Source organism: Larus michahellis, chromosome 1 (genome assembly GCF_964199755.1).
Source record: "Larus michahellis chromosome 1, bLarMic1.1, whole genome shotgun sequence".
Taxonomy (NCBI): domain Eukaryota; kingdom Metazoa; phylum Chordata; class Aves; order Charadriiformes; family Laridae; genus Larus; species Larus michahellis.
In genome coordinates, this window is record NC_133896.1 from 22,896,234 (window position 1) to 22,923,417 (window position 27,184).

General features: G+C 42.7%; 1 protein-coding gene across 8 annotated transcripts in view; it reads right to left on the reverse strand.

Annotated features, from left to right (window-relative positions):
* The window catches only part of PLXNB2 (plexin B2), a 261,514-nt gene that overhangs the window by 90,804 nt on the left and 143,526 nt on the right, over positions 1 to 27,184 (reverse strand). The window lies entirely within an intron of this gene.

A 27,184-nucleotide genomic window follows, 5' to 3' on the forward strand; every position in this document is an offset into this window, starting at 1 on the left:
GCAGAGCCATAGTTTTTTTTCTTCCTGTTATATTACAATGTTATGGGACTTAATAGAAGAATCATGTATGAGCAACAATAATAAGGCTGTATGAAATTTATGCCATAAATCAATGGGATAAATCAATTTTAACCCATAAATGAATGAAACACAAATATAGCAAGTGATTCAAAAAGCCCTATGCAAAAAAATCTGTTCCCCCTAATTCTACCCTGGGCTTGACGATGTTTGCTGCGTGATTCCCTGTCTCATCGTCCTACTTATTCTTCCATTTCTCCTGATTTTGTTTTCCCATTTAGGTTTAACACATTCCCGCATTCTTCATTTTAATGTAGTTATCTGGCTGTGCCAGTGATTTATCCAGAACTTCTGAGAGGTGGGACAGAAGCTCTATGAAAATGGGAAGCTGTCAACCGCACTTAATGGAGTACTACAATATATATTGTACTTCAGCAGCTGATAATGCAAGCCACAAAGAGAGAGAGGCAGAGGAGGATGGGGAAAATTCTTGAAACGGAAAGTTTATTGAATGTTGGGAGCCAAGAAACACATAGCTGAGGAATGGAGAATTTTCCTGGCTTCTGCTGCTGGAGATAAATCACAGGGGTTTGTCTTTCTTGAAATTCTTTAAACTTTCATTTGGACCATTTGCATGTCCGTGGTAGTGTTGCTCTTTTTGATTGCTCTGAGATTAAAGTGGGGTGTTTTTTTTCTCTCTGCCCTTCAAATTAATGTTCATGACAGTTTTTAAAAAGCCCTTTTATTTTTCCTGCCTTACACATCTTTTCACATCTCCTTACAACTCCTCCTCCCTCCACCTTCTTCTTTTCTTTTCTTCTTCGGCACAGCCTCCAAGTTTTCCTCTCCTATGGCTGCTGCTACTACAGCTTGAATACTCTTGTGGAAAGTCTCTGATGACAAAGCAGGAGACAGAAGGAAAGAAAAGGGAGGAAAAAAATGAACAAGAACCTCAGGTGATTTTCAGACCTCGATGGGGAGCTCAGGCATACTGACTGCCTCATTGACTTCCTATCTCTTTTCAAACCTTAGATCTGGAAACGCCTCTTTTGTTTCCTCCTGCCTTTTTCAGAGAAAAGAAAAATACAGCGAGACAATACTTCATGGCACCTGCTGGTTTTACATACTCAATATTCACTCGAGCTTGCAGAAGGCAGGCACTGAAGAGACGGTGCTAGGTGAACCAGCGTCCTGCCACAGGGAGCCAAGAAGAGGTAGTGGTACATGGGGCAGGTGAAGCAGAAAAAACAAACTGGGGGGAGACTTCTGCTCACAGATGGATAACTCCTGCAGCAGGGAGGTGAGCTGGGAGAACATGGGGAGACAGGTGACAACAGAGCAGAAACAACTCAGAGAAGCAGAAGAGAAGCGTAGCAAGAAAGGCGCATGTGGTAAAATATTTGGAGAGGCTTTTAAGGTAGTGGGGAGATGAGTGGAAGAGACTCCACAAGAAAGAGGGCTTGCAGAAAATTGAATGTGCTGAAATAAATACCATACACAGTATAAAGGGTTAAGCACTGGAGATGGAAACAGATATAGAACAGGCTGTGTGTTACCAAGTCGCATTCGATTGCACACATCCATTACTTGTGGTTTTTGGCTGCCACAGGCAAGAAAAGACAAAACAGAATTGCAGCATTTTGACTTGTGTTTACCTTTTCTTTTCAAATAAACACGTAAGGCTCATCTAAATGACTGGTGTGTCCCTGGCTCTAACAGAGCAGCGCTGGCTTGCACCGATCCAATCTGCCTGGACAGACACTGCGTGCGTGCTCTTCTATGTTTGTATTCATTATATTTCACTCCAAATTGATATAGCCAGTTAACCAGTAATTTGCACAGACCTGACAGCAGTATCTACCTGCGCCTGTCTATTTAAGGGCCTGTTGGCAAAAGCATTATAAAAACCCCTTTTTATGGATGCATAACACAGTCATAAAATGTGTTTTCCTAGCTTCAGAACTGTCCAACACGATTTCACCCCCAGGAGCACTTTATTTCAAAAAAGGAGCACGACACAATGTGGGATGAAAATATATTACCAGCCATTTCACACTGGCCCCTGCCTAAGCCCTCCAAAACGGAGGTCCTTCCTTTAAAATTGCAAGTCCTCAGCCACGCTGAACACAAAGCTACAATCTCTGCAGAGGGGTTCTAACACACGTGGGACAGGTAGGAATAAAACCAGCCAATTTGCATAGGTGGGCTGAGGACCCACTCCAGCTGAACCCACCAACCAGGCCAGGAACTGTTCTATGGCCTGCGTTGAGGGCTCTGACAGGATTTAGGTGATGCACAAACTCGTAGACAATCACAGAATGGTCTGGGTTGGAAAGGACCTTTGAAGATCACCAGGTCCAACCGCCTGCCATGGGCACGGACATCTTTCCCTAGACCAGGCTGCTCAAAGCCCCTCATCCAACCTGACCTTGACCACTTCCAGAGGCGGGGCAGCCACAGCTGCTCCAAGCAACCTGTTCCAGTGTCTCACCACCCTCATCATAAAGAATTTCTTCCTTATGTCCAATCTAAACCTACCATCTTTTAGTTTCAAACCATTGCCACTTGTCCTGTCACTACAGGCCCTGGTAAAAAGCCTCTCTCCATCTTTCTTATAAGCCCCCTTTAAATACTGAACAGAGCTCCCCTACGCAGGGTGCAATTTTCACTTGGAAATGTGGCTGTCCAATAAGTGCCCAGGTCTTTTCCTCTCTGCCCTGAAAAAAAACATAGGCCTAAGTCCCAGAATTTGTCCCTATAATTACTGGTCCCAGATTTGCAATTTTCTCCTGTATCCTCAAAGGCTTTCAAGAACCACAAGTCGTGCTCCTAAAGATCAGAGGATACAATTTGAGATGCAAGGAAGTAAATAGCAACAGACAAGCAGATCGGTCCTTCCACTCCTACCGATAACAACCCACGGTTTGGGGGACTTACTTATCTGCTTGCTGATTTTGCAATCAAACCGTTCTCAAATAGTATTTTAACCTAAAACAACTGCAAGGCTCAGAAATGTATCTTTGAAGGAAAAAAAAAAAAAAGGTGGGTGGTGGGTGGGGGAAAAAGGTCTGTTTGAGCTGTAAATAAAGCATCTGGTTCCGGTTTCCTAACACTCAAAGTTGACTCTTCCTAAGAGCTGGTAACTCTAAACCCTCCCTATCCTTGATTGATGAGCAAGGCCAACTACGCTCAAATAAAGGAGCGGCATTTTTCACGCTTCTGGCAGCACAGTTAACCTATTGCTTAAAGAAGTGCTGCCAAGGCATCCCTATGAAAAAACACATGACAAGAAATGCAAACCCACGGGTGAAGCCATGCAAACTCTTACTGCTTCCTTAAGCAGGAGGAGCCGCAGGACAAGCTGGGCACAGCATTCGCCTTGCAGAGAGTCCTGCCTACGGAGACCCCATTTACTGACCCCATTTCATTTTGATGTTTGAGTAAACACAAAGGTATGCCCTGTGAATCAGCTAGTGATAACAAATGGAAAAGACGTCTTGACTGAAACTACTGTCTCCCCACAGACCTGACATAAAATGTCAGGTAGGATCCTGGTGACGAGACCGAGACCACCCGCTCCCCACTGCTGTAGCCTCTGCTGCTGCAGAGCGTGGTTGAATCCTAGTTGCAACAAGATAAGTTTCTCCAATGTGTTTGTAGCAGGACAGAGAGGCCACTGCAAGGCTGCTCGGCAGCTGGTGGGAACATTTTTCTTCTCACTGGTAAGCACATTTGGACACATGAGTTAGTAGAGCCTCTAAGGGCTGGCTCCATTATACTAGGCAAATAGAGAGCAATGTAAATCCTCCTCCGTGCATGGCCAGTTTCATCCCACAAGCCTAATTATTCAGGCAGCCTCCAAAGACTTCTGCTGGGCAGCTTTCGTCATGCATCTTCTGAGCTCTTAGGCTAAATGTTTCTTTTATGGCACCCACTGATGTGGTTAAAAGGTCTAATCCAAGTATATTTTATAATGTTTGCTTTGTGCATGGGATACTTCGGTATATATATATTTCAAATTTGAATTTACAGTGGCTGGTCAACATATTTAGAAACTTGGTACAGTAGATAAACTCTAAGTTCAAACACAGCCTGCACACTTTCTAATAGAGAATATATATCTAGGGAAGTCTTCAAACATGATCACCATGCATAAACACTTTTCTTTAACTGAAAGCAAATAAGCTAAAAATTTATAGGGGTACATTAAGACATAAGGCTTCCAGCACTGATGTGTAAGGATAATAGGAAATATGCCTCGAAGCACGACATCATTGAAAACAGAACTTGCACTGCCCTGCAAACACTGAAGGACAGTCAGAACGATAGTGTTTAATATATATACACTGAAGCATTTATTTGGATAGCCTTATTTCCAAGTAACCAGAATACATAGCTCAGTTGTTTCAGGAGCACTTCTAATTTTACATACGGTGCATAAGGAAAAAACAATTATTGCAATAGCTGAAGACTGAGTTTTTGTTCAGGCTGCGTCTTTCATGAGAGAAGTTCTTCTGTAGACTCAAGTAAAAAGGAACAATTTTATGGGCTAGTTTACCCTGTAAAATATTCTTCCTAATCCCTGTAAAAATATGCTTCATGCTAATCCTTCTGCCTGAAAGCATTTTTGCAGACAACTTTGAACATTTCTATCACGTTTTATTAGCTTTAAGCGGATCTAATTTCTCTAATTTTCATCGGGTTTATTAGGATCTGTCTAGATATCAGATTTGTATACTTGATCTGGTTTTATACAAAACCTTCAAACTGCTACATTTTAATTTCCCAAGCAGACATCTGTCTTCATCTGCGTCTTGTAAAGTACTAAGTACCTTCCTGGCCCTTAATTAATTAGAAGCAATGACCTACGCATCAGGTAGTAATAGCATCCAATTAGTGGAAATGTATGATGCTTGCAAAGTATTATCCGTCGCATCATAGTAGAGAGATATTTGCCCATTCAGGCTGCATGCCCTGGATGTGACGTACCAGCAATCTGTAGCCATGACAGAGTGCTAGCATAAGACTAAAAATTCCTAACCCTCGGTCTGGTCTTTTCAGTGTGCATTTCTAAAGACATTCAGATGCTAATATTTCATGCCTTTATGACTGCCATCAGAAACATCGTATCTCCAAGCTTTAAATACGCCTACCATTGAGCTCATGACAGTAGGATAACCATGGAGGTTTGTTAAACATGCAAGGCTAGAACCTGCTGGGCACGGGAAAGCTTTGAAGCATTGCAAACTCCCCCGTGGAAGTGTTTGCCCTTCCAAAACAAAGATGGAAACAAATCCCAGAGGCCAGAAATCCCATTTCAGCACCTGGAAATTACAGTATGACTGAGCTCTCAACAACAGACAAATTTCCAACACGTTTTTGCTGCACGTGTACAGAGCCTGTGGAGTCACATCAGAGGAAGCTTCACTCTGAGACATAAATAACTTGTATATCCTACGATGCTTTGCAAATGCTTTTGTTAATACAACCTACCATCAAATAACTGTGCGCCATCTCCCACAGAAAACAGCAGGAGTTGCACATGTGTATCTGAGCAGATTTTTCTCACTAGCTTTCTATAGGATTTAGGCGATGATATAAAGAAAAGCCAGTAGGAAACTCAAACTTACTATTCTGCATTTGTTTGATGGGAGAAGAGCAGGCATGAGTTGTAACTGACAGAGATATTCAGAAATTAGTCACGAAAGTAATGAAATGTGAGGATGTCTGAGATTATGACGATCGTTCTTTGAGCATCTCTGAAATCTGTGTTTGCTTGTTCTCAGAATTCAAGTAACGGCAACTCACCAAGGCATTGTCTCCATATCAGCATCTGTGTCCTGGTTTCGACTGGGGTAGAGTTAATTTTCTCCCTAGTAGCTGGAATAGTGCTGTGCTTCAGATTTAAGACGAGAATAATGTTGATAACACACTGATGCTTTAGTTATTGCTGAGCAGTGCTTACACTAAGTCAAGGACTTTTCAGCTTCTCATACTGCCCTGCCAGCAAGGAGGCTGGGGGTCCACAAGAAGCTGGGAGGGGAAACAGCCAGGACAGCTGACCCAAACTGGCCAAAGGGGTATTCCATACCATATGATGCCATGCTGAAAAATAAAACTGGGGGGAGCTGGCCAGGGGGGTCACAGATGCTGCTCGGGGACTGGTTGAACATCGGTCAGCAGGTGCTGAGCAATCGTGTTGTGCATCACTTGTTTTGTGTATTCTTTTATCATCGTTATTTTCCCTTCCTTTTCTATCCTATTAAACTGTCTTTATCTCAACCCATGAGTTTTACCTTTTTTCCGATTCTCTTCCCCATCCCGCTGAAGGAGAGCAAGCAAACGGCTGTGTGATGTTTAGCTGCCTGCTGGGTTGTATCACAATAATCCGTAAAAAGCTGGAGCTCATTCCGGCTGAGTACACTGCCATTTGATATAGTTAACGTGACTGGCAAATGAACTCCTAATATCTATTCAAGGAAAGATGGCACAGAAAAGGGTTGGTGCCAAAAGATGGAACCACACTGGACAAGGGGCCCAAGCAAGAAGGCTACTCCACCATGAAGCTGAAGGCTACTCCACCATGAAGCTGAAGCCTCAATGCTTCGGTCTCCAGGCTGTGAGACTGGTGTACAACAGTGTTTTTATTCCTTTGCAAAGAATACGTGGCGCTTGGGTGAAAAACATTACGTAAAATGAGAATTTATCTCATGGCGAGATCCAAAAAACCAAACCAAGCACCCAGAGAGCTCCAGTACATTGCTAAAATTAGCCACGGTATTAAACTTTCCTTAAAGTTTTGGGCAAACATTTTCAGGCAGAAAATTCATACGCATTTCAGACAGAAATGTGTCTCTCCACTTAGTTTTCAAACTGTAGTGTCTATAAAGGACAGCCACGGCCCTTTGGCCGGTCCCTGCTCACAGCAACTAAGTGAAGGCCTGAAGTCCACCACCGTGTCTCCAGCTCTGCTACCTCATACGGAGGAGGACAGAGCCAGGACTCTGCTCTGGTCTCCATCGCCACCACATTTGCTTCACAGTAACATGGCGGGCAGGATTCTCATGCAGGCAAAAAAAGGGTTTTTAACAATGGCCTCTTGGCCATCTAACCACAGGTCTAATCCCATAGGGTCATTAAAAACTATTAAGCAAGAGAACTACTTCCATGCATTTAGGAAGAACTATGGCTGTGCAGCAGGGAAACTGTTGCGCACGTTAGTCCACGTTGCCCAGTATATGCCCAGCCACCCTCCTCTCCCTGTTTGAATGCATCCCTGTCGTCAAAATGCCAAGAAATTCTCATACAGTCTCACCCACTGATTTTAGTGAAAGCACTAAATTGCCTTTAGAGAAAAAGACAACACATTTTTAGCCCCAGCATTCCTATATTTGCACTGCTTTTCCTATGGTGTGATATCCAGCAGGCTGTAAAAGTACACAGTTAGATGAGCACGTTTGTTTGGGTTTCAACTTTACCTATACTTATTTGTTTCATTTGGTTTTTAAATAAGATTTTTGAAATAAGGCACTTAAATACTTTTAATTCAATACTTACCATTTAGATTTGTTTAGACTGAGTGTAAGTATTTATTTAGACATAGTTAGGCTTATGTCAAATAAGAGTATTCAGCTAAATTGATGTAATCATTCAGTAACATTAAACCAACTTGGGAATTCAAACAGGCCTTTGAAAAGTAAAAGCATTAATAGCGCACAAAGATTTGCAGAAAAGAATGAAACGAGAACATGGTGAGAAGTCATTTACTTTTAACTCTCTTGAGAAACTGGCCAACCTCTGGGACATCATCCCCCAACGCAATCACCCAGATGACGCTGCAACAGGGAAACGGTAAAGTGCAATGGGGATAAGAATTGCCTGTGTTGGGTGCATTTGTTATTTCATTGAAATAATTGATCCCTGATGCTAAAGATAGTAACACTGCTGGGATTCAAATACTCCAGACATTAATGAAGTCTCTCTCGCTCTCCGGAATGGATTTAAACTGTCTCTACTCCCACTGCACGGTGCCTTCAACAAGAGAAGCAGTGGTTTAATATTAAAGCACTGCAAGCGTTCAAACTGAGGAGGTTAGAATTCCAAGAGCAAAGCAAGGTCACCTTGCTCAGCCTCACCAGTATGTAAAACACGCTCACTGCCGCAGGAGGAGCCAGGGGAGGGGGACAGACCTCCACCTCCACACACAAAAGAAAAAAAAAATAAAGAAAATCAACAAGACAGCTACACCCCTGACTTCAGAGGCCATTGCTCGATCTGAGTACATCTGGAAAAAAACACACCAGCTCTACCAAGGTAATTAAACAAACATCTCCCCCCTCAAAAATAGCTCTGCTCAGCAGGACCATTGTTTGCTTATTTGAAAAAGTTCCTCAACTTGTAATGTCTTTCTCATATCCTTCCAGTCTAGGTCAAATCCTGAGAATAAGTTTAAGAACCGCTGACAAAGCAGTCTGCCATACTTTGTGATAGACGGCTGATTTCACTGTACCAGCCACCTGAAACACCACGGTCTCAATCTGACAGCCGCACCCCCGGTCCCGCCTGCACAGCAAGCGTGGTTAACACAGCTCAAAGTGCACTGGGTATTGTACCGATGACACAAACGTAACGTTTTATTAAGGTTTGTGTTAGCCTTTAAGCAGCAGTGTGACAGGGGAAAAAAAAAAAATCTACTTGGAAGAGACAACCACCTTTGCCTAGAAGAATCAATGGTCCTTATTCCCTCCAGCGCTGCTTCGAGGTATCAGTATGGGATGGCCATAAACATGTGGTAGATGCATATAGAGAAACTTCATTTCTAGTACAAGCCAGGCCTCTCTCTTTTATACATTCTAAGGTACTGTAACAATATTCTTATGCAACTCCCACAGCGGTCTAGGTAGCCTGACAGGGATCAACACTTTTATTAATAATGCTTTGTTTAAACTTACTGGAACTGCTATTTGATTTATGAAGTCCTTCGCAAGCTTCAGAGTGATTTGCACAAAATCACTATGATCTGCACTTAGGAATTGCTTCACCCAGCCCTGAATGAGTCGGGTGACACAGTACCTATTGTCCTAGCGTCACCAACCCTACCCAACAACATCTTTTGACATATGACCCTGTCCAATTAAATAAACAGAGCAGTTTAGATAGGCAGAAGGCAATTATTAGGGCTGGATGGTGGCCAGTTCACTGAAGCAGGAGTACCGTTCTTTGAAAAAAGCTTTATGTTGTTTGGTGAAGTTTAATGACTGGAAGCTTTCAAGAGCTTTGCACTGTACTGCATCCAGCGCTGAAACATCCAAGCGTACGGCGCTCCCTCCATACCACAGCGGGCGACAGTGGTGAGGTCTTAGGCAAGACTGCTTCTTGCAAAAAGATGTTTGGAAATAAATGGCTTTCTCACCCGCTCCTTTTTAGCCCTAATCGCCTATATCTTAATCGGACCCTATTTATTTGAACCAAGAATAGGTAAATAAGGAATCAGGACTGTGCTGCTACTTTCACATCATCTTTTTTCCTTTCCTCCTGGGGAATTGACAAATCCCATTTCTTATGGAAGGATTTCAATTGTTTTTCACTATCCCCGACTTCTTTGCCAGGGGCTTTTCTTTTTTTTTTTTTTTCCTAATGGAAGAGAGAATAGAAAGAAAGAGGACAGTGAATAATAGTGAGAGATAACTTAGAAATAAGTCACTTCCTAATGGCCCATAACAATTACTAGAAAAACTACATTTCTGCATGGTAAAGCCTTGATGCCAGAGCCCAGTGACACCAGAGGGAAGAAAAAGGTCTTAGCTCTTCTATATGGAGCTGGATACTCAAAAGACATTTCCTTTTTGTGTATTTAAACTCATCTTTTTTCTGTATAAGTATGAGATCTATCAGATGGTCATTTCCCACTGAGACAGGTTCTCAAGCGAGCCTGTGCAAGCGCTCCCCCATCCCACCCACCCAAAGGACTTCACCACAAAATATCCCTGACCTCTTCCAGAGGGAACAGGATGCAGCAAGAATGAATGAATGAAATATTTGTAAAGGCCACATCCTCTCTGAGCATCCTTTCAAATCCCAGCCATCAGTTGGCCCTACACTGAACTTTTTGTTTCTGGCATGTCTGAAGGAGGTCTGAGTATTAGTTTAGCCTACTCTGGCAAGTTACTCTTCAAAAACCTTTTTTAGCTTGCCTAATTGCACTGAAACTTTAATATTCAACCTGCTGGAGTTAAAAAACCTTCTAATTTTCTTTATTTGGACAGGGCTTTAGAATCATTATAGGATCAGGTTTACAGACTCATAGAATGGTCTGGGTTGGAAGGGACCTTCAAAGATCATCTAGTCCAACCCCCCTGCCACGGGCAGGGACATTTTTCCCCAGATCATGTTGCTCAAAGCCCCATCCAACCTGACCTAGGACGTTTCCAGGGATGGAGCATCCACAACTGCTCTGGACAACCTGTTCCAGTGTTTCACTACTCTTGTAGAAAAAGAATTTCTTCCTATGTCCAATCTAAAGCTACCTCTTTCACTTTAAAAGGGTTGTACCTTGTCCTGTCACTACAGGCCTTGGTAGAAAGCATCTCTGCATCTTTTTTCTGAGCCCCCTTTATACTGAAAGGTTGCAATAACAGCTCTCCGTCTCTCCAGGCTGAGCAACACCAACTCTCTCAGCCTCCCTCCACAGGAGAGGTGCTCCAGCTCTCTGACTGTTTTTGAGTCCCTCCTCTGGACCTGCTCCAACAGGTCCATATCTTTCTGTACTGGGGACCCCCAAGCTGGATGCAGGGCTCCAGGTGGGGGGCATTTTGAATGAGGCGTTCTGGTTTCCAATAGCATCCCCAACCCACAGCACAGATGCTCCACCTGCCTTTCGCACCCCCATCCGTTCAAAAAACCACTCACTGACCCTGTGCTTACAGTCTCCCCGTTGCCTCCAAGGGTTTAACACCCCCTGCCCCCTCTGAACAACCTTCCTCCCCGTACACATGTGTAAGATTTACAATTTTTGTACCTCATGTTTGAGGAAAAAATAATTAAACAAATAAGTAAATGTCAAAGAAAAGATGCCAACTGCTGCAAGCCCACCATGCCTCTTCTGCAGCCCTGGCTTCAGGCGGGTGCTGGCCTTTGCTCCGGCCCCGGGCTACGCAGCTTCAGAAAACCACTATTTTTATATCGCGATAAGACCCAGGGGCCCCAGTGCAGTCTACACCAGCTTGCTCGTGACTGACAAGCAACTGCCGCATCCCTTGTCCCTGCCGAAACGCCCCTCGGCGTCAGCCTTCTCCAACACATCTTTGGTTTACACGTTATTTAATAACACCCCAGTATAAACGAACAGCTGCCACAAGCAAGTATCCAATTCTGACTCTTAAAATTATTTCAGTAAACTTCTTTCCTTCCTCACTCAGGTATGTTTAGACTAATTAGAGAGAAGTTTCCTCTTCAAACGAGCAGCCTTTCCCTGTCCATTGTCTCATCTCGACAAGAACTGTATTTAAGCAATGTAGGTACTATTAAGATTTGAGATTCCATCTAATTAAACACCAATACAAGAGGAAAATTATCCTTTTAACAGATTACTAACAGCACACTGGTTTCTGTTGTCCACATGGGATCTTGAAAATTGACTGGCTGCGTGGAGCTCAACACTTTATACTATTTCAGTGCAGAAACGGAGCAGAATTAGGAAACAATTATTGATAAGTATGCAACTGTGGAACCATAAAAGCTCCATGGGTAGGACCAATCTAAGGAGAAAGAAATGAAAAAATCAGCTTTCACATTTTTCCTTTTTTTTTTTTTCTTGTTTGCACAGTTGGAAATTCATTCCCTGCTGTTTCATATTTCCTATACTGATTAAAAGTGTTACCTACTGCATTATTCTCTTCAAGGCCTGGATTTGCTAGGTGAAAGCATCATTAGAAATAACAGGTCTGAAACGGGGCTGAATCGAAGAATTCTTTCACTGTATGAGCAGAAAAATGTATTTTTCCCAATAACGTTTTATACATGGCAGAAATTGCTTTTCCACATCAAAGTCAAGACACATTCAAATGAGTTAGTGCAAGAATCTCAAGGATAAGACATTTACATTTTTAGTAACAAATGGACTCGCAGCAAAACAATACTGGGTATTGATCCTGATCAGCACTAAAACCTGGTTTTCTGGGAAAGCTTCTGAAGATCTTTTTGCCCTCCTTTCTCTGCAGAGCCCTCAGGAACTGGCAGAATCAAGTATTGCATCCCTCAAGAGAGCTACACATCTCAGCACAGGAAAGGAATCAGAAACCTCTTTGAGCTAAACCTCTCACTTTCTCATCTAGGAGAAACTTTTCTATAAAGCACCAACAGTCTCACCATTATTCTAATAATTGTGTTTTTAGAGGTGAAAGGAGCAGGTTTGTTCTCTACTAGGTTGTTTCTGCCTAACAGAGGTAAGCAGTAAATAAACGTGCCATTAGCTTGCTCAAAAATGTAAACAATCTAATTTTAGTGAGAATGGCAGAGGAAGATAAATACACTCAATTCGATTAATGCTGATGCTAGAAGTTGCAGTAGGAAGTCAGCACTTCTTAAAACTTTGTTCATGCTGAGATTCCACAACCTCCCAGTCGTTTTATCCTGTTTACATTATGCATTCTGGCAGAATGGTGACCCACATAACCTCCACATTTTTATCTTAGATTTACAGTTCAAAAATAGGGCTCAGGTACAACATTTTTTGACTTGTGGCGTCCCTGTCAACTGCATTTGGAGTTTAGGGGTTGCCTAGAACCATGTCACCATCAATAAGTACTTTTTTTAACATTAAGTTTTAAAAAGTTTTATCTTGATGAAGTCTTGGGAATGAGATTCTTCCAAAATGCAGGAATATGCTTTTTCAGTCCTGTTTTAAAAAGATGAACTTTAAATAGAAAAACAGGAAACTAAAATAACCCATGAACTTTGTTTCTCTTCAGTGAGTCTCTTAAAGAGTGCAGGACTCTCTGGCCAGCATTTACAGGAATGTTTCGACACCTCCTGATCTGCTGAAGTTCTACTCTCTGTAAATAGGTTAAAATATGTGGCACCACTTTTAATTTTACTGCTTCTTTCAAAGAGGCATGTGTGAGTTTATTTAATTAATTGGCCTTAGGAGGAAATTGGCCAGTTTATTCCATGTTAATGGCTACATGTTGAAATAAACCATTCTTAGCCCTATAACAACAAAAAACAAAAGTAGCATTCCTAAGGTTTATTTGTCATACCAGAGTGCTATTCTTGTAACTTCTGCCCATGTATACCATTAATTTTCTATTTTTTTTCCCCCAAATTCCCCAAAATTCTGTATTCTACAGAACTTGAACTACCTTCACCTTGTCAGCACTCAGCAGCTCTGCTCTTTTTCTCATGCTCAAGTCTGTCTGGGAACCTCAGACTAAATATTATTATACTTATCTCCAGTAGAAGCTCAACCCAGGATTTCGAGCGCTTAAACAGAGAAGTGGGGAATCTCTGCACTTAGATGCCAGAGTCACCTACATTCAAGAAGAAATGCATGGCCTTGGCTGGAGGGAGTGGGGGATGGGAGCGTGTGGACAATGCTGCGGTGTTTGTACACTAGGTCTGTAGTGAGAAGGCTTTTTTTAGGAATCAGGAAACCTCGATTCAGGCTGTTGACTGCATCCGCACCCATCTCTCTGATGCTTTGCTACCAGATGCCTTTGCAGTGTGTGGGTGATCTGGGCTCCTGGCGCGGGACCAGCTCGTGCATGAATGCCCACTGATGAATGCAAAATGCGCAACCTGTTTTCAGAGCGGGAATCTGAACTCCCCTTGGTTTGACATGGTTATCGACCTCTATGCATCCACAAACAGGCCTGGGAAAACCGCTCTAAAAGGAAGGTTTCAAATACATTTTTCTCCTAACCATTCCTTGCCAACTATTTTGGGCATTCCTGCACTGCATCCTGCTTGTTCACAAATTTTGCTCCTATGGGCTTAGCGCTCCCCATGCAATAACTGGAAGCAGAGGCACCTTAATCAAGGCTGCTGATCACACTTGAATTAGTCACTGCTCTGAGCATTGCAAGCCCACGTCCTTCTGGTGGTCTAGCCTTACAGTTGGTGGGCTGAGATAGTAGCTTCAAAAAAAAAAAAAAAAAAGGAAAAAAGCAAGAAAACCCACAATAAACCCCTCCATGTACTGGGATATGCTGTACTTCTTATTTCAGTAATGTAAAACAAAACTCCAATGTCACACTTCCCCTGTCAGAACACAACCTACAGCCCCTAATTCTTGTCTCAGAAGGCAACACACTTTTATCCAGTTTGCGTTACTTCCTGCTGCTGGAAAGAACACATTCTCTCACAACCACTGCCATGAAATACTTATCTATAAAATAACTCTTCCTTGAATGTTTTCTTTTTCTCCTGAAAAAGGATTTGGGAACAGCAGGGATACGAGCACTCACCTCTTTTAAACTCTGCATCATAATCTTTATGACATGTTTTATCATCAACCACCTTTAAGCTTTTACCAGGATAACAACTTTGCCTTTGCAATGGCTCCCACAGCAGTCTTGAGTGAAAATGGGGAGAGCTAAGACGTAAGAGACTAATATTAGAATTATGTGGAATAAAAGAAGCAGGTTTACAGTCTGCTCAGGGAAATCTCAGGAGCTATGAAAATGCTGGATGCTAGCGCTCTACATCAGCAAACAATATCCAGAGTTCCTCAATTTACATAAGAAATGTTTTTAATAGGCACAGTACCCCCAGCTCTCAGCCACCGACTCCATCCCTCTCACAGCTCCCGAGTTAAGTCCGCAAGTCCACAGATCATCAGAGCTCTCGCAGGGATAACGGCGGTGAAGCCTGGCGCCTGCTGTATGCATTTTTCGGAGTGTTGCCATGGTGATCTCCAGCACGCTCATCCCCTGAGAGCTCTGCTCAAAATTCAGAGGGAACCAAAGCAGGACAAAGAAATGACACCCAAGCAAAAGCAACAGGGAAATTACGTGTAATAAGCATACATACACACTTTCAGACAGAAGCTTTCAGAAAACAGTTATTTTTAGAACTGAGTGGTCTGCAGGAAAGAAGCGCAGTCTTCATAGTCCCAACTCTAAACCAGGATGGTCTACGGAATAAAACCTAGAATTTCTAACCCTGTTTCAGCTTCACTATTTGGCACAGGGTAAATCCTCAGCCTCCGTACTGCAAAAATCCTGATTTGGGCAGCAAGGACAGAGGACCAAGGATAACTAAGCAGACAAAAAGCTAGAGAAGCCTTTAATAATGTAACATTGTAGAGCAGCAACAGATCACCAGATAACCAAAATCTGACATCTACTTTTTAGAACATCATATTTCGTTATTCCATGAAAAAGGTTAATACAACAATTCTTAAGTATTTGAGCAATTTACACTTTCACCAAATACTTTACATCATCTGTTGGTCCTTATGGCAATAATACTCTCTTACTGTACTCTCAATAAAAGGGAATTACATTTGTGTGAATGTGAAAGCAACACTCTGTCAAGTGATGTACGATCTCGATATACAGTTGAGAAACCTGTGGTATGGTGCTTTCACTCCTCCTCTACAAAAGCGCTGTGTTATAGTGGCCATGCACACAGAAATAAACCAGCAAGAAGAGACACCAAAATTCAAAATCTAGGCCATGTCAGATATGCCATAGTCCAGAAATAATACTAAATGAGAGTCAATCAATGTTTTGCAATTAGGCAACATGTTTCAGTCAGAGCTTATTATCAGACACCACCAGGCCCTTTTGTGCCTAGAAGAGCTCTGAGATCAGCTAATCTCACATAGGTTGATGCTCAGCCACTTGCACACGGTAGTTTCTTTTCCCAAAATACATGATACTCTTGTTGTTCCTACCTGGGCTTCTTATTACTGTTACAGTGGACTTTTTTAGTCCTCTCCATGTCATCATCTGTTAGATCTTCACGTAAATACTTAATCACGTTATGAAAAGCTGCCTCCACCCGAACGAGCATGGAGCTTCTCAGTTAGATCTGCTTTAACTTCCATCAGACCTTTCTGGGTTGGTGCACCACTAACCACTTCAGAGCCTTGCTCACAAAATTTGGTGTGCAATCTGTCGCTTATGACTGCGGGCAGCACTTTACCTGCCGCCTTTGGACTAGTGCCTGACACTCTTCACCGCAGAAGGTCACCTGCCGAGAGGATGCTCATGGTGGTTTCTTCAGCATAGTCACGTTCTCACAGTCCCGTTGACAGCGGATACAGTGCGGAGTAAATTGCCTGAGCATCCATCTGTATGATGCACAAGAATTTACTCAATGCACGTGCCTCTGCTCACTCAGGTCCCTCAGTTAGTCTTTGCTATCTACACATCGAGTGAATTCTCTGTGCTTCCCCAGGCTGTCACCTCCCTGGTTTTCAAACTAGTACAAGACCAACAACTGCTGGCTGGAGGAAGGGATGAGGGAGAGACCCAACTACAGTTTTTGGTATTTATTATTTTACCTTTAGCTCCTTCTCTCCTAAAGGGTGCTGACACCCACCTTGAGCAGCCTCCCTGTATTTTAAGCTTTCTTGATCCCCTTTAACAGTGACTGATTTATTTCCAGCGTATACTGGTACTTCTGCTCAATTGCAGGGAAAGAACTTGAACTTTAACGAGATCCCTACAAAATCACCAATTGCGGTAGGCATAATATTATGGTTCTTATGCGCTCATACCTTGATCCCTTCAGGGAAGAGGTTTTATTTACCACGAATAAAGATGAAGGCTGACAGACAGCCTTCAAATCAAAGCACAAGCCAGAAAATGTCTGATTACTCCTGGAAGCAGCATTTAACAGCTTAACTTAGTCTTTATTTAGATATTATTTTGCATATTTCACCCATAACGAAAGCAAACTTGTCGTGAACAAAATCATTTGGTAATCTAATTTATCAAGATCACTCATACACTGACAGACAAGAATTTTAATAAAACTTGCACTTATGAGATCAATTTGTACTAATTTCCGTCTCTTAGATGCTTATGCCTTTTCCAGGGCCGGTGAATGGAAAATTGAGACCCTAGCGCAATTCCAACCACTTCCATAGGTGTACGCTGTAATGTGCATCTGCTTAGGGAATTTATTTAAAAGGCTCTACCTTCCTTACTGTAACAGCATGCACTCTACCATCCACTACTTGTATGACAATATTTTACAAGGATACCGCAAATCTTTAAAGCACGGGGACGAATTAACTACACAGGGGCTGTCAGATATTTACCTTGCCCAAGAACATTAGATGTATCAGATTAATGCCAAAAACAATAAATGTAGTTCAACTTCAGTAAAGGAGTTGGCAGAACAAGACAAGAAGCATCACTGCAGAGATGCTCGCCTCAAAATCATGTGTCACAAAACATCAAATGTGCCCTCCCCCCTTCCCTTTCCTCTCCCCAGTTATTCAGCAACTGGAGTCACAGGCAAGGCTCTTGTCAGCTGCTTAACAGATGCATGAGAAAGATCACAGCATGCCTAATATGCCACTTGGGACACCTTCTTTCTCCTGTACTGTCCCACAAGATCAGCGTTTCAGTTTTATCTAGCAAATCTGACAGCAAGCAGCTTGCCCCTCTCTCCACAGGTTGTCCTGCCATTCATTTCAAAGAAAGATCTTGGGTAAATGTTATACTTTGACTAATATCTAGGAAGAACAGTTGATACCTAGTTCATCACTACAGAGAATCTATGTTGCCTGGGTCCCTTGTGCAGTGGTCCCTTGCTCTGAAAGGGAAGTCTTTGCTTTGGGCTGATACTGGCATGCAAGAGGTGGGAAGAGGACACTCGTGGAGCTGCTCCAGCAGAAACTACCTATTTTTCAGCTCCTGGCCAGGTTAGTTTTCAGCTCTTCCTTAGGCTTGAGGTTTGGTTGCACCCATACCAATGCCACCCATGGAAGTGGCAGAAACAAGCAGCTAGGAGAGATGGAAGACCCAGCCTACCTTGTTCAGGAACAGCATGGACGGTACACAATAAAGTAACTGTATAAACACGTCCTGACACAATTTAAATAAAACACTGTCAGTAGGTTTCCTACAACTGGAGAAAGAAATGCTGCCTCTCCCCTTGTCAAAGACAACAGACAGACAGGCTTGCTAGGAGAGAATGTTATCTCCGCTCATTCTTCTTTCATGAGAATAAACGCCTGCTTTTGTATAAGATGACTATTTTCAGGGTATCACATTTGCTTGCAATAATGTTAGCATATTCAATTTTGCTCAAGTCATGCAAAATAGATATATTGGGAACATTTTCCTTTCTTTAGTTTTTTGTTTCCATTCCCCATCTATATAATTTATTTGTTCTTTTCCTCCTGGTCCTATATGTACTTCAAAGACATATTTTCAAAGAACAATTTCTTTCAGCATAGCTTGCCCCCCAGCTGTAAAAGCTTTGCTCACATATACCTCCCTTAGGAGATAATTTCTTTGCATAGAGCTCCTTTAGGCAACATCTGTAATCATGCAAACAGGTAGAACGGTCCCATGTGGCGCAGCTCAAGAAGGCAGCATACACATCCTGCAAAGCAAACCCAGGGTAGCACCAAAATATTTATACGCCAGACAAAATCCATATCCTGCAGCTTGGACCACTATAAACAAATGCTATCCAATATATCTTTCAAGTCAATCAACTGAAGAATTCACATACAGATGGATGGCCTGATTTGAGTTCACCCAAGGGTATGAAACACCTGGGAATGCAACGAATCAGCTCATCCCTGGGTTCCTGACCACACACCTTCCCTTCCTAGCACCACCCTGGCCTTTGAACAGGATCTCCTTGGCTTTGCAACCAAGCAGACCTCTCTACAGTCATTCTATTTCTGGATACTTCTGATGAAGCACTGGCAATCAATGCCACTGCAGAGCAGAGACTAAACTAGTCCGGTTTCTCCTGCACAGAATGATATAGCTCATGTTTTCTGAAGATGCTGGCTGTAAGAAGTGCTGAAGGACTTCAGGAATCTGTTCTACCTTCCCTGACATCAGCTCTACTGCATGTTTCTGCCCATTACAATGGAAATGGTATTGTGACCGCGTTTTCCCTCTGTAAGTACCCTGAAGAGCCAAATGGCCAGTACGTTAGGGTGGAGACTTTTGGATGTGGAACTGATGCAGGGGATGCCAAAGTCAAAACTGTGGCCCAGCTTTCTGTTCTTAGTGAGGGTCCCCTGGCACCCCCTGTGGTGTCCTCAGGACCTCTCTGACATGCAGTTGGAGGATCTCAGCAGAAAACACCTCAAGAAGGGAAAGTAAGAAGGTGTCACAGAGTATAAATCCCCATAACATTGCCTGTAACAGGTACCATGATTTGTGAAGTCATCATTTCTACATGAGGGGAAAAATATATATTTTTTTAGAAATAACATTAAACACAGCTCTGTGTTCATATACGAAAAATAACCAGTCAGAACTCACAAAGCAACACACACCTTCTGCCTTCTCAGTGCAACCAGCACCATTGTTCTCCCTCCAGGTTCAAAAAAACCCCAAAACAACAAAAACCAACAAGCTCTAAAAAACATGCTTTCTGAAACCATAGGTCTAGCTTTGAAGAAAAGCGTGGCAAGTCCCTTCAGTTGTCTGGAATTTTCCAGACACATTTTAAAGAAAATACTAGCTGTGTATAAACATAAGAGTTGCAATGTTTCGCAAACTCAGAAGTTCCCAGGAACTGTAATTTAATAAGATTCATTTAACTAGTCACAAATTAAACTGATGCAATTTTAAGGAAAACCAGCAAGGATAAACAAGACTGTATTTTGTGTATCCCTGGAAGACTTCTGTTTACAAAGTCATTGGCTTACTGACTGACAATGAGAAATTTCCCACCTAAAACTAGATATTTTTACGTCTTGACATTACTTCATGACATTGTGCTTGATCAAATTGAGTGCTGCAGTAACAGGACACTAGAATATTGTCTAGCTGTCCAAAGGAACATCTATTTTTAAATATAATGCCTTTTGCAGGTACTGCATTAACTGAATCAAATAAGGTTGAGGCTTGCCTTGAATTTAGCCCTAAAAAATTATTAAGCAGACAAGTATTTAATTCTTACTTTTATCCTTGTTAAATCCTTTAATTAAATATAACGTTAATTGAACTGAAGATTATTATAGAGATTTTTCTCAATTAATACATTTAAATGTTTTAATGCAGGGAGAAAAACAAGAACACAAGCTGAGGTAATAAACAGATTCATATAAACGGCATGAAAAAAGCAACACCCTGAGAGCACATGTTTCATGTTTTCATGTTTACTAGCACAAAAGTAACAGCAAAGGTTAAGAGCAGTGGAGGTGGCATATTCCATAGAAATCAACGCGTTATTACAAACCGTTTTCCATTTAGCAAAGTGACATACCAGTTCACCTAAGCCAACTGCTTAAACATCATCTCCATCAGAAAGCAAGAGGGTGCAGGGCAGGAACGGAGCAGAAGTCCTCAAACTTAGCTATGGAGAGAGCTGTGATGCCCCTGCAGCCAGGCTGTTCCAGCACCAAACCCGGGGGCATCAGCAGCTTGAAGGCTTCAAACGGGCTTTTGGAGAAGCCCTGGTCTCAAAGCCATGGAGTGAAAGCCCCGTGCCGGGAGGCGGCCGTGGGGCAGAAGGGAGCTGTGGGGAGCTGAGGCGAGGGGGAGTAGCACTGCCCTGCCTTCCCCAGGGAGATCCTCCCAGAGCCCTGCTCCCCTGGTTGTGTAGGCTCGGAGTGTGCGTCAAAAATTAATTAGACCTGAAATGAATGGGGCCTCTTAAAATTGCTCGTTTATTCGTAATTGCACAGTTGCTACAGACACAGCCATTCAGAGGCTTCCCCTGTACCAACAAGCAGACAGCAGCAAGATCATGAGCAAGAAAAGCAGCAGAACAGTGCCCTAATCTGTGCCTGTTCACACTGGTATCATTCACTCGCCTTAAATTAAAAAGAAGGGGGGTGAGGAGGCAGACTTCACTGACTCCAACATCAGCAGTCCCATGAAAGGGCTCACTTTGGCCAGGAGTCAAAGGTTTATGGAGACAAAGCTAATGTAGCATCCGATGAATGACACTAAAAATTATATTCAGACTCCAGAATCAATGCTAGAGTCAATGCTGACAACTGATTTGCAACAGTTCCCTCTAAGTCCGTAATGCATTTCTTTTTCTAAGCAGGGACAATTCTCAATTTTCGTTGTCAGACACGACAAGAAAATCGATGCCAATACTCTCACTTGTGTGAGAATACAGACTAATACTGCAAACAGGCATCGCAACCTGCTTATTCTGTAAAATCCTGTGGGCTGGCACACTGAGTTGAGAGCGTTGCAGGCATCCATCCGCCTCAGTCCCACCGTGGATTAGGAGAAGGAAGAAACCTGTTACATCATGGGTGATAACCAAGCAGCTGTATTCACCAACCTTTGCAGGAGGAAAAGGTGGAAAAGTTTAGGCTGGTACCTTCGACAGAAATTTCTCAGTGAATCTCCTCCCTGCATCCTCCCAAAACTGAGATAACCCCAAAACTTCAAATTTGGCTTTAGTAGGACAAAGCCCTATTTTACTGCACCCAGCTGCACCCAGCTTTTCTGCTCAGTTTCGCTAGGCTTGGGTAAACTGCTTTTTGCTTTCTCTTGATCTCCCCAGGATGCAGGAGCCCTTGCCAAAAATAACTATGTTTTAATTTTCCTTCACAATTCCCTTGCAGAGGTCTGCACTGTTTTAATGCTGTAGCATCACATATCCTTTAATCCCTGCCTACACATTTTAACATTTCAAACACATGATTATTTATAAACGAAAAGCCACCGGGGCTTTGGTGAGGTAAAGTGGTTTAGTGGGGACTGAAACTGGGGAGGGGGGAGAAGGGAGGGTGAGTCATCATTTTCTGGTTTTAATCCTTCACTCCTCCTCTGGTTTGGGCTTTGTTATTAGCAGTAGCATTTATTCACTTTGAGCAGGGCCAAGACAGCAAACAAGTCCCCTGAACTTGAAAGCCAAACAATTCCAACGCCTAATTCAGCCGTGCACGCCTGCTCCAGGCTGTTCAATCCCCCGAGACCCCTTTTTGTAGCCTAGGCTTTTCCCTCCTTTGAGTGCCAAGCCATCGGTGGCCTTTGGCTGGGGTTTTGTCTGTTCCCACCTGCTCCTGCGAGAGGGAGAACAGAGCGGGACGGAGTGACGCCATCCTCAAGTTTCGTGCCGTATTCAGGGCTGGGCATTGCCACACCGAAGGGAGCAAACGGGTTACAAAAACTGTTTGCAGGGACAAAGCAAGGCACTCGAACACCACCGCCGCTCCGATTAAAAACACCACTTGGAAACAAGTTGCACTGCAGACTGAAGGGGGGACAGCACTTGTTCCAAATCCCCTCTCCTTTTCAGTCGCTGCTCAATGGGGCAGCAAAAAAATTTGTCCTCCAGCCCAATTATACCACTCTGCTGATGCTGTAACAAGAGGAGAAAGAGCCATGACAGAAATAACAAGGTAACCCGCACCTCTAATGGAAGCAACAGCAGGGGGTAGAAAAATTAACTGCCATCACACACCATTTTTCTTCCCACTTCAAGCACCCTCTCCCACTCTAAACACTCCTTCTATACACACCTTCCTGGAAAAAAAAATAAAAAAACTCTCAGCCCAGCCTAGGAATCAACAGCATGTGAATCCCAGCCCTAGACTTTTTAGGGATGCTTAAGTTTGGAAAAAGCCTTAAGTGCGGATGCCTCAGGTTCAGCTGCTGTACCCACGTTTCTGTACCAAAATACTTGCACTCGGTTTCAAAAGTGCGAATAGTCTCGAGCTCCAAGTATAATTTAGGACAACTAAGAATATGCAGAACCTCTGAGAATTAGGCTAGTTATTTCAGTAAATTAACTAGGTAGCAACTGTGAAAATGCTGATGTTAGACAGTATTTTAGCTTCCTGGGCTATAAATGGATATAATTTTTACTTACCTGACAGGTGTGTCATGAGAATTAGCTAATATTGACACTTTGATCTTTAAAATGCTTTGCCAAGTATTAATTAAGGAAGGATCATTTTGCATTTAAAATAGCTAGTATTTTGAAGTTGAATTTGTCTCCATCCCTCCTAAGAAGGTAAAGAATCTTCTGTTTGTTTTTCTACGTATTCCCCAAGAGATTATTTCAGAGAAATACGAGAAAGAATGACTGACATGCGGATCTATGCCTCAAGGAAGATGAATGGATAGCTCTAAGTAACACCTCTAAAGGGGTACCTCTAAATAGCTATGTTGTGTTGCAAGATTCTTCTCTCCTGTGGGTCTTGTCGGCAGACATGCAGATTCAGGTCATATGTTACCGAAATGTGGGGAGAAAGGACACCCTTACCTGCCCATAAACCACCTTTTTATAACTAACCTACTAGGATTTTTTACAAGGCAGGTGAGGTATGAGAAGTTCCTAACATGTTGCAGATATTCAAGTACTGCATCTACTGGTAAAGCGTGGCCTCATTTCTCCGTAGAGGGAAAAGTGCCAACATATGGGCAAAACTATTACAGTTTCATCTGTAGCCAGTGATATGAAGTAAGTCCAAAGCTGCGCGATGCTTTTGTTAGATGGGTCACCCATGCAGGCTGCTGCCAGAGAAAGATGGAGAGCCACGGCTTGCCTGCAGAGCCAGCTCTCTCCCAGCCACTCTGCGCTCAATAATAAGGGCAGGACTTCCACCACGGCCACTCTTGTCACAAAGATCTAGCAGCAAAGGCATGACATTTGGCCTTTACACGGCCCAGTGACTATAAACCCAGATTAGAGGGAAATAGAAGACTATATTTGATAGCATATGGGAAAACAGCAGCGTAAGTCTCCAAATAAGCTGCTCTGCACACCCCAGAGAGATCATTATGCAGGGCTTTCCGGTGGTTGCTACTGCTGGTAGGTACAGCCCGACCTGGTGTCACAGGCTACTCATGCTGGTAGCGCAGAGATGTTGTCTCTCCTGCAGCCACGGTATTTTCCTTACTGTCAGCCAGGCAGCACAGGGAAGACAGAGCCAAAGGGAAAGAAAAAAAGACGGGACACAGGTAGTGGAACAGATGCCAGAAAGCACAGGCATGAAGATAGAAGCAACACCTGTGTAGTGTCTGTCCCGCCTCCCGAAGGCCCTTTAGGGTCTCAGGGTGACGACAGCAGAATTTCTGTGAGAACATTTTGCAAAGCCCACATCTTGCTCTCCCCTGCTGCCCAAGACACATAGAAGATACTCAACAAATGTTACCTGATGTTTCGGTGACTTAAGTCCTATGGATCTAAAGATGGGTCTTAGAGGTGATTCTGGGGACCCAAGTCTGATTGTCATATCTAGAAAATACTACAAGAAAAGTTCCTTATGCAAATCCTTCACGATAGTCTCTATGATGGGAGACTTTTTCCCCTGCTCCCCTGCCTCATTTCATGCACAGCATAGACATTACTTAATGAACTAGCAACTCTTCAATATTTATTTTTCTCCTCATTATCCAGTGTAGCTCTCTGCCTTATTTACCACGCTATCCAAATGCTGCTGAGAATTATTTATAGCATTCATGATATAGGCGCCAAGTTCTTATAAACTACAATTACCAATTGATTTACAATACCCAGCTGGATCCTGAAACTAAGGTGGACGTTTTGGGGATGGGCACTGTTTTTGAGCAACTGCTTTATAATCCTAGAAGTCTACAGAGCATCTCTGCAGACTTTCCAGAAAAAACCTGCCTACCAGCAAGCAAAGCTTAGTGACAGCACATGACATGACGTGGTCCTCGCCCTTCACAAGGGTGTTTGAACCAGGCTATTTACAGTGCCAGAGCACACATTTAACATAAGAAATACTGTTGAAAACAGTGAACAAAACTCTCCGTGCTACATTAACAACTTGTTCCGGGGATCTCAGATTACAAGATGTGCAGTGAGAACCTAATTTTGGTATTTAATTAGGGCTGGGTGTTCTTTCCTCCAGCCCTGTGCACTTTCCTGCCTGTGCTCTACTTGACAGTGCCTGCTCCTGATTCCCTAAAGTACACGCTCCCTTTCCTTCTCCTTGCAGTCATTGCCTCAAGATTTTTCTGATGTATCATCAGTATAATGCAATACAATTACCAGCTTATCATCCCCTCTGGTCCATTTCACTTTTTTCCTAGCCTTTCCCTATTCTTTTAAGAGGAAAAAAAAAACCCCTTGCTCTCCCCACCTCCTCTCTCCTCTTCACCAGGTGAAGAAACACGGCAAACCACCGTTTTGCTGTATTCCTCCAGCATCCCAACTTTGGCTTTCAGCTCTATGAAAGGTCAGTCCAGCAGTTTGTTGGAAGAGAATAAAGAAGAAGATGTTTCTGCAAGTTTATTCCACTTTCTAGCTTTATGGGTAACCAAAGCCAAAATCCTACCAGTTATCCTACCAAGCCATTCATGTACTCCAACCCAAGTTTCAGATTTAATTTTCAATTTTCACAAAACAAAAATTATTAATAAATATCTCTGGATGCGCTAGACATCGAAATGGATGATTGTAAGAGTAGGTGCTGGATTTCACAGTTTCAGGGCTCTACCTGCAGTTTGTGAGTGGCTGCAGGTAAAGCCACTCACCCTCTTGGTTCCTCTTAAGTGCTTTATTCCTTCCCTTGGGCTCTGCTGACTTTTTACGTAAGAATGCCTCCGTAGCCACTTCTGTGATACAAAACCAAAAGTATTTATGAAAAGGTATTTTCTCCTCTCCACATTAACTTGTTAATTTGGTGTTACTGCAAAAATCCCAGCCAACGTGAGGCCAATTAATCTTGAAAATTATTCAAGTTTAGAAGCATAGATCTATAATTTTCATGTCAGATAGGTGCAAGAGCCAGATCAAGAAGAAGGTTTCCATTTAGGAGCTCAGTCTACACATGCACAAAAGTAAAATATCAGAAAAATAACATCTATTGCAGATCACATTTATTTTTACGTAAAGGATAAAGTACTAGTATGCATCTCTCCGCAAGGATGTGTTTATTCCTCTGCCAGTTTCATGACGAGCTAATAATCACATTGCCAGTGTGACTGCCAGTGCCACTACTACTGTTTCCTGAAATACGGCTCTACTTCGTGTCTTTTATTTGCTTTCACATAGATACTACATACATAAAATGACATTTTAACTGGGCAGGTATCTTTTTACAATTCATCCCTTACTCAAATGGCGCTCTCCTGCTAAACAGGCACTTGAAAAAATACAGACAAAAAACCCCCCCAATATTCTGCTTATTTCACAAAAAATGGGAACTGTAGATAACAGTACCTCTTCCCAAGTTTCCCAGAAAAACAGTTGAAGATCAGGTTGACAAGAATAATGTGAAAGTAACTCAAGAAAAACTTATGCACGTACAAACTCGTCACACACAGGTGGAACTGTTCCAGAAGTGCCACTGGCATGAACAAGGTGACTCGAGATGTACTTTTAAGTAGTTTTAGAAGAAATTAAAGTGACTGGTCCCAGTAAATTACTTCAAACTTTGTTTTGTTGTATTCAATACATACCAGAAGGTTTTAAGGATTTGCTTTTGTATCTTATAAGCCTATATAGCTTTCAGATTGGGTCAGATATCAGTAACGTAGAGAGTCAATGCGCAGCCTAGTCTATAAATCTTTAGCTTAGGTACAATGTTGTCAAATCTGAGGATCTTCATTTCAAGCAACCCCATATCAGTAGACAGCTCTATATAAACCAGACAGCATTTCCGAATGTTTCTGCAGTAATTCACCGTTTCAGTACTATTGGACAGTTAGCAATTATAGAAGACAAGTTTATAAAAGCCCAAAGGCTAAAATTAAGACTGTCCCAGCTTGTTAGACATTTAAGACAGGATCACTGTCCTATTTGACTTTAAGTCATGAATTCTGTGCTTTATCCAGCATTTGGAAAGGCTCAGCTGACTGCTTCCAAACTCATCAGGCAGGCCCTGGGAAATGGAAGGTGAGATCGTGGGAAAAATGTGATATGAAAAAATACTGGAATGAATCCGTGGCAGCTACAAGTTCATGACTATCGCTACCCCGCACACCAGAGCCACTCAAAGCCTCCTGGGGTACGACTTGCAGAGATACAGCTTTGCTTCACACACAAATATGTACGTACGTATACACATGTGCATGCA